Genomic DNA, 9067 nt, shown 5'->3' with positions numbered 1-9067 from the left:
AATTCCATCATTCACCTTTGCAATATATATCTCATGGGACAAAATAGCCTTAAAAACTATCGCAGTATTGAATATGTACTTATGCACTTTATATTTTATTAAGTTGCTTGTTGTGCGATAACCATGCTTCTGGGGAACGCCATCAACTATTGTTGAATATCATGTGAGTTGCTATGCATGTTCGTCTTGTCTGAAGGTCTATCATTTTAGTGGTTGGAGCATGCAAAATTGTTAGATAAGAACATTGGGCCGCTAACTAAAGCCATGAATCATGGTGGAAGTTTCAGTTTTGGACATATATCCTCAATCTCATATGAGAATAATAATCATTGCTACATGCTTGTGCATTTAAGAGGAGTCCATTATCCGTTGTCCATGTTGTCCCGGTATGGATGTCTAAGTTGAGAATAATCAAAAGCGAGAAATCCAAAATGCGAGCTTTCTCCTTAGACCTTTGTACAGAGCGGCATGGAGGTACCCCTTTGTGACACTTGGTTGAAACATGGCATGCAAAGATCCGGTAGTCCAAGCTAAGTAGGACGAGGTGCGGGCACTATTAGTATACTATGCATGAGGCTTGCAACTTGTAAGATATAATTTACATAACTCATATGCTTTATTACTACCGTTGACAAAATTGTTTCATGTTTTTAAAATAAAAGCTCTAGCACAAATACAGCAATCGATGCTTTCCTCTTTGAAGGACCATTTCTTTTACTTTTATTGTTGAGTCAGTTTACCCATCTCCTTCCAACTTAAGAAGCAAACACTTGTGTGAACTGTGCATTGATTCCTACATACTTGCATATTGCACTTGTTATATTACTTTATGTTGACAATATCCATGAGATATACATGTTATGAGTTGAAAGCAACTGCTGAAACTTAATCTTCCTATGTGTTGCTTCAACACCTTTACTTTGATTTATTGCTTTATGAGTTAACTCTTATGCAAGACTTATTGATGCTTGTCTTGAAGTACTATTCATGAAAAGTCTTTGTCATATGATTCACTTGTTTACTCATGTCATTACTTTTGTTTTGATCGCTGCATTCATTACATATGTTTACAAATAGTATGATCAAGATTATGATGGCATGTCACTTCAGAAATTATCTTTGTTATCGTTTTACCTCGCTCGGGACGAGCAGTAACTAAGCTTGGGGATGCCGATACGTCTCCAACGTATCGATAATTTCTTATGTTCCATGCTACTTTATTGATGATACCTACATGTTTTATGCACATTATATGTCATATTTATGCATTTTCCGGAACTAACCTATTAACAAGATGCCGAAGAGCCGATTCTTGTTTTCTACTGTTTTTGGTTTCGTAAATCCTAGTAAGGAAATATTCTCGAATTGGACGAAACTTTCGCCCGAGGTCCTATTTTTGCAAGAAGCTTCCGGAAGACCGAAGAGTCAACGAAGTGGGGCCACGAGGTGGCCGGGGGATAGGGCGGCGCGGCCCGGCCCCGGCCGCGCCGGCCTACCCCCGGGCCCCTCGTGTGGCCCCCGACCTACCCTTTCGCCTACTTAAAGCCTCCGTCGCGAAACCCCCTGTACCGAGAGCCACGATACGGAAAACCTTCCAGAGACGCCGCCGCCGCGAATCCCATCTCGGGGGATTCAGGAGATCGCCCCCGGCACCCTGCCGGAGAGGGGATTCATCTCCCGGAGGACTCTTCATCGCCATGATCGCCTCCGGAGTGATGAGTGAGTAGTTCACTCCTGGACCATGGGTCCATAGCAGTAGCTAGATGGTCGTCTTCTCCTTGTTGTGCTTCATTGTTGGATCTTGTGAGCTGCCTAACATGATCAAGATCATCTATCTGTAATACTATATGTTGTGTTTGTCGGTATCCGATGGATAGAGAGTACTATGATTATGGTGATTATCAATCTATTGTTTATGTGTTGTTTATGATCTTGCATGCTCTCCGTTATTAGTAGAGGCTCTGGCCAAGTTTTTACTCTTAACTCCAAGAGGGAGTATTTATGCTCGATAGTGGGTTCATGCCTGCATTTACACCTGGGACGGTGACGGAAAGTTCTAAGGTTGTGTTGTGCTCGTTGCCACTAGGGATAAAACATTGATGCTATGTCTAAGGATGTAGTTGTTGATTACATTACGCACCATACTTAATGCAATTGTCTCAGTTGCTTAGAAACTTAATACTGAATGGGGTTCGGATGATAACCTCGAAGGTGGACTTTTTAGGCATAGATGCGGTTGGATGGCGGTCTATGTACTTTGTCGTAATGCCCAATTAAATCTCACTATATTTATCATATCATGTATATGCATTGTTATGCCTTTCTCTATTTGTCAATTGCCCGACTGTAATTTGTTCACCCAACATGCTTTTATCTTATGGGAGAGACACCTCTAGTGAACTGTGGACCCCGGTCCTATTCTTTACATAGCATAAAATCTACTGCAATACTTGTTTTTACTATTTTCTTGCAAACAATCATCTTCCACTCGATACGCTTAATCCTTTGTTACAGCAAGCCAGTGAGATTGACAACCTCGCTGTTTCGTTGGGACAAAGTACTTGGGTTGTGTTGTGCGGGTTCCGCGTTGGCGCCGGAATCCCCGGTGTTGCGCCGCATCACATTTCGCGACCATCAACCTTCAACGTGCTTCTTGGCTCCTACTGGTTCGATTAAACCTTGGTTTCATACTGAGGGAAACTTGCTTCTATACGCATCATACCTTCCACTTGAGGTTCCCAACGGACGTGTGCATCTACGCGTATCAGGAGCCTACACCCAAGCACAAGTCCTTGGATGTAGCCTCGGGGGCTACTCCCATCGGGAACGCTGTTCGCGTGCCCGATGAATTTTGATCAAAATAAAGAAACAGAAGTGAGTATATTTCGAGTTACACGAGATAACTCTACATATACTCCCATCGGGAAGACAAAATAAGTCATCAAATATGACTCGATAAAATGTGCTATTCCAAAGCCGAAAAGCACTTGACAATATATTCTCAGAACGCCAAAGTTGCGATCAATTTCTGAATGCCGCAAATTTGCGAAGGTAAGACCCCAAATCCGTTCTGCTGGGCGTGGCATCGCCAAAGACTGCGCTCGGCTACTTTTATCCGTATCAACAGATACGAAGAAAAATCCTAACGGACGCGTTAGGTACTCGATAAATTTGACTGGGACTCGACAGAATGGTAAGACCTTAAGCGGCACCTATCGAAGTTTACACCAGTATCCCGGGATCATGTCCAGGGACGTGATCTTGAAGTAGGTTTCTGCGGATTACCACTAGAGCAGTTAACTAGTACCTGATCCGTCAGATGAACTAGCCCCAACTACCATTATCCCTGTACAATATAGAATTTTATGTGAAGAATTATAAAAAAGTTAAAGCTCTCGAATAAAAATAAACAGTGGAGATTTTCCTTGACTCTACGATTCAAGCAAAATCTCGGGGGCTACTGACATAGGCATCCCAAATGGGCCTGCCGAAGATAGTACCCGGGGTTTATAGAAGGCCCACTATTCGAAGAATAAGAAGATTCGGAAGCCCAAGATATATTAAGGAAAGATAGAGTTGTAATAGGAAGTCTTATTTGTAATCTGGCGGGATGAGTTAGAAACCATCCCGGACTCTGTAAACTTGTGTATTACGAAACCCTCAGCTCCACCTCCTATATAAGGGGGAGTCGAGGGACAAAGAAAGGATCGAATCTATTGTCAACATAACCCTAGTTTTCATAATCGTCGAGTACTTTTCGGCTGAAACCTTCAAGATCTACTTGCCCTCTACTTCTAACAAAACCCTAGTCTACAATCTGTAGGCATTGGCAAAGTAATCCTTTGTCACCGGCACCTCCAGCTTAGCATCCTATGCTGACACGTCTGCGCACCAACAAAGCTGCTCCAAAGATTCTTACTGATGGCACGGTGCGCTACTATCCTAAGCGTCGCGCTTTCTTTGCTGAGCCCGTCTCTTATAGGGCTGCCCTCGCCGATGACAAATGGCGCCTCGCCATGGAAGCTGAATTCGATGCTTTGCATCGGAACCGCACCTGGAGTCTTGTTCCGCGTCCACCTGGCACGAACGTGATCGGCTGCAAGTGGATATACAAAACCAAGGTACAAGCTGATGGCTCCTTGGACAAGCACAAGGCAAGTCTCGTTGCGTGTGGCTTCACGCAGCAATACGGTATCGACTACCTTGACACCTTTAGCCCGGTGGTGAAGGCCGCCACAGTGCGTTTGGTCCTCTCTCTCGCTGCCTCGCGTGACTGGCATCTACGGCATATCGACATCAGCAACGCATTCTTGCACGGTGTTCTCACTGAAACCGCTTATATGCAGCAGCCCCCTGGATTTCAAGATCCTGAGCATCCTGATTATGTCTGTAAGTTGCACAAGTCTATCTACGGCCTTAAGCAATCGCCTCGGGCGTGGTATTCTCGGCTCTCTGATCGACTGCAACAACTCGGCTTTGCTCCGTCTGCGGCTGACACCTCTCTGTTCATCTTTCGGCGGCGTGATCTGACTATCTATATGCTCGTCTATGTGGATGATATCGTCATTGCAAGTTCATCTCAGGTTGCCTGTGATCGTTTGCTTCGACAGCTCTCCCTCACTTTCCCGGTTAAAGACCTTGGCCCGCTGCAGTTCTTTCTCGGCATTGAGGCCGTCCGCAATTCCGGGGGAATGACTCTTACTCAACGCAAATATGCTGAAGATCTGCTCTGTCGCACTCATATGGAGAATTGCAAATCTGCCTCAACTCCTATGGACACTCATGAGAAGCTGTCATGTGAATCAGGAACCTGTCTTGGCGAGGACGATGCATTCAGATATCGCAGTACAATTGGGGCCTTGCAATATCTTACCTTGACCAGGCCGGACATTTCTTTCACCGTCAACAAAGTGTGCCAGTTCTTGTCAAAGCCAACAGATGTTCATTGGGAAGCTGTTAAAAGAATACTTCGGTTTGTGAAGGGTACAGTCACTACAGGTGTGTACCTACGGCGGTCTCCCTCAACTCTGCTAAGCGTTTTCACTGATGCCGACTGGGCAGGGGACCCTGACGACAGACGATCGACAGGGGGTTTTGTGGTCTTCTTTGGACCCAACCTGATCTCGTGGAGTGCGAGGAAGCAACCGACAGTCTCATGGCCGTCGATGGAGGCAGAGTACAAAGCCTTGGCGAATGGTACAGGTGAAGCTACTTGGGTACAGTCATTATTGCGCGAACTCGGAGTATCGCAGCCACGGGCACCAGTTTTGTGGTGTGACAATCTTGGCGCAACCTATTTAACTGCTAACCCGGTGTTTCATGCGAGGACTAAACACATAGAAGTCGACTTCCATTTTGTTCGTGAGAAAGTGGCACTTGGAGCCTTGATGTGAGGTTTATTGCCTCGGCAGATCAGGTTGCAGACGCCTTCACGAAGCCGGTCAGTAGGAAGGTGCTGGAGCGGATGCGTTCCAATCTCAACCTAGTTTCAGTAGGTTGACATTGCGGGGGAATGTTAACGATGTAAATCTTAACTGAAGGTTGTTATCCACCGTGCAGTTTATGTCTTGCACATCACGGTGGTTTAGCCGTAGGGTTTAGCTAGGGCTAGCTAATCATCGTTGTAATCCTAACAACCTTTGATCATATCTTGTAATCTCCCAGTAATATAAATACAAGAGGAGGCCGATGGGTTTAACCACGGAAAATCATTACTACCTCCGTCCCAAGGAATAAGGCGCACGCGTATTCCAAGACGAACTTTGACCATAAAAATTGAGCAACACAATCTTGATTATATTATATGTAATTAGTATCGTTGGATTCGTATTGAAAAGCACTTTCTAATGATGTTAATTTCATATAAACAATCTTTATATATTTGAAGTAATTCTTGGTCAAACAAAAAGCACGTAAAACGAGGGCGCCTTATGCCTTGAATCGGAGGTAGTATATTTCACTAGGCATCCTGGCTACACGGTGTGGATGCACTAAGGTGGGGAGTTTCGTGGTGAGAACGGCGGAGGCCACATTTAAAAAGGCAGAGGCATTGGATGTCGGGCCCTCGTTCCACGCGAGCGGACACGGGAGGACACACGCGTTGTCCACGCAGACACATTGGTTCCCCAAATTTTGTGGACTGGTGGGTTTGCGCTGGATGGCTCGGTCCGTTTGGGTCGCCCCAAAAGAGCGTGTGTGGACCATTTCGGACGCGCGAAGACCATTTAGGTTGTCCCCGATGGAGATGCCCTTATGCTCTTGACAAGCTCCAACGCAGTGGCGCCTGGCTCTGAACTATAGATGGTGTTGGTTGTGGTCTTGAGTGTTGAGGAGATCATGGGATTCACTCCGGTGAAGCTCTGAAGTGGTACCATCTTCTTCATCGAGACATTAAGGGGGTGACGTAGAATGAGACTTGATGACAACACCAATCTTCACGAGCCTGTCCACGACTAACCGGCACCCAAGTAACATAGTCTACCACACTGACGAAGTGTGGGGTGGAGTAAGGGGATGAACGGGTTAAGTTACCATCATCGTTGGTAATGTGCATGGAAGCTCCCGAGTCCACGACTCAACCACCTTGCTGAAGCGCAAGGTTATTGAGAGCAGCGATGAGCGTTGAGTTATCACATGTTGGCATCGAGGTCGATGGTGCAGATTGCTGGTACACGGGAGGTGCGGTGGCGTGGTATGCCTATGGGCGAGGATCGAGGATGCCGAAGCGTGCCACTGCCCCGCAGGCGGCGAGAAGCAGATCCACGGGTCGGCAGGGGGCGGGCGACGAGCGGTTCGTGGGGCGGATCCCCCGCCATTGCGTCCACCGTTCTTGGTCTTGGGATTGTATGCAGGCTTGCCTTTGTCGGTGTTGGAGGAGCTGCCCGGGCAAGGGCAAGGGGGAGCAGGGGTGCGGGTGTGTGCGATGAAGGCAGTGTATGTGGCATTGGAAGCGGTGTTTGCCTGATGCATGTCCTCCATCAAGAGCATGCCACGTGTCCGGAGGAAGGATGACAACGGGTCAGTCAGGGAGATGACCGTGGTGGAGGAGACGAACCGCAGGACAAAACTAGAGGGGTGTTGAGGACGAGCACACAATCATTCACATGGGAGTCATTGTCGGCTAGGGCGTCTGCCAGCTACTTGTGCCAGCGGCAATACTCGAGGATGGTGAGGGCACCCTACATGAGCTGATGAAAGTTGTCATCGAGGTAGATGGCCTTACTCGCCTTGTTTGCGGCAAAGAGATTGCAAGATGTGTTTCAAAGATGGTGCGCGGTCTGGTTTGATGTCAGGATCATGTCAGCGATGTCCTCGTTGATGGCGGTGTGGAGGATGTTGAGGACGGTGTGGTATGACGTGTGTCATGCAGCGTCGGTGGGGACGGCGGAAGTGGTGCCTTCTATGTGCTCGATGTAGCCGGCACAACTAATAGTGGCCCGCATGTAAATGCACCACTTGGTCTACTTACCGGCGTTGAAGGAGAGCAACCGGCATGGCGAGGAGCGCAACCAGGTGAGACAATAATGGGGCTTGAGGGCACCAACAGTGGTGGTGGTGGCGCTAGTGGTTCCATTGGAGTGGGAGGGAGGCATCACCATGGGGTGAGCGGAAGGGAGGGCTAGGGTTTCCTAGCGGCGGCGGCTAGGTTATGATCTTTAGGTCCGATACCATGTAGAAGGGTAAACAGAAGGTTTGGGGGAAGCCACACACGTAAACCGTGGAGTTCCATGTATATTTATAGGGGGCAAAGGTCCGAGATTAGGTACAAGTAAATACACAATACACGATATATACATGCTAAAATTCCTTGTTCCGGATGAGCATGAGTGATGTAGGTTCTCTATGAATATTGAACACGGGAAGAGATCGACATGGTGCGAGGCTCCTCTCCAGTTTGGCAACGCATGGGCGCCATCAGCGACAGAATAGAATGCGGTGGCTTAGGTCATCGAGAAGGAGAAGACAACAATGGCTTGTGCGACAAGAAGATGACGACGACAGCAGCTTGAGACGGCCAGATGAGCTTGTTCGACGACCAACCGGAGGTGGGTGCGTGGGCGAGCACATTAGAGCATCTCCAACAGAGGAAGGAAACGGCGCGCTATCGTGTTTTAACCGCAAAACAGAACGTGCGAATTCCCCCACGCTCCTCCAGCGGAGGTGCCAAACCGGCGCGGGAAAAAATCTTTTCCTGCGTGATATCGTGCTATCTCACGCCAAAATATTGCTGCGCCGGCTGGCGAGCGCACTATTAAAGGCGCCGAGCGCGCGCGCACACCAACCGCCATGAACTTTACCCCGCGCTGCTTCTTCTCGCCACGCGCTGATGCCTCCACTCTCCCACACGCCGACACCGCTTCTCCTTTGCCGGGATGCCGCCGCGGGTCGTCCGGCATCCGCGGCATCCGGGCGCGGCCCAACGACACGTACTACGCCGAGCTCCGCGCTGGAGGCTTCCGCCTCACGCTCGGCACGAATGTCACGCGGAGTTGGCGGCGCGCGCACGACGCGGCCGCGTGGCATTTTCAGCGCCCGCGGCGCGACCTCAACTTCCCGGATGTGGAGTCGATCGAGGAGGCCAAGTTCCTTGTGCCACCTCCGCACTTCCTCGACGATGATGATCGTCACCGCCAGTGCAGCGCCGGCTCGCCATCGCCGAGCGCAACGAGGAGCTGATGCGGGTGTGGAGGGAACAGTTCCCGAGCAACGTCATCGACGAGGCGGTGTTCTTCAACTACCTAAGGGCGCAGAGGAGGACATACCGGTGCCACTGTCGGGATATCGCCGAGCGGGAGTTAGTCAATCCCAATACGATTTGGGGCGACGATGGTGATAGGTGGGACTATATTTGGACTGCGACCACCTCTGACGATGAGTAAAACTAGTCGCTAGAACTAGTCGTTTATCTATTTTAATGTATTGTTGATGTATTTTTAGATCTTCTAATTAAGCCTAGCTAGTTAAAATGTGTTTGTCGCACTGTAGTTTAGCGCTTCCGCTACGGTCACTTTTCTAGTGGGGCCTACGCGCTGTGAAATAGAATCTCCGGTGGAGAAGAATTCGGCGC

Source organism: Lolium rigidum, chromosome 4 (assembly GCF_022539505.1).
Source record: "Lolium rigidum isolate FL_2022 chromosome 4, APGP_CSIRO_Lrig_0.1, whole genome shotgun sequence".
Lineage (NCBI taxonomy): Eukaryota > Viridiplantae > Streptophyta > Magnoliopsida > Poales > Poaceae > Lolium > Lolium rigidum.
The sequence above is the reverse complement of the archived record's forward strand: the minus strand, read 5'-3'. Positions refer to the sequence as shown.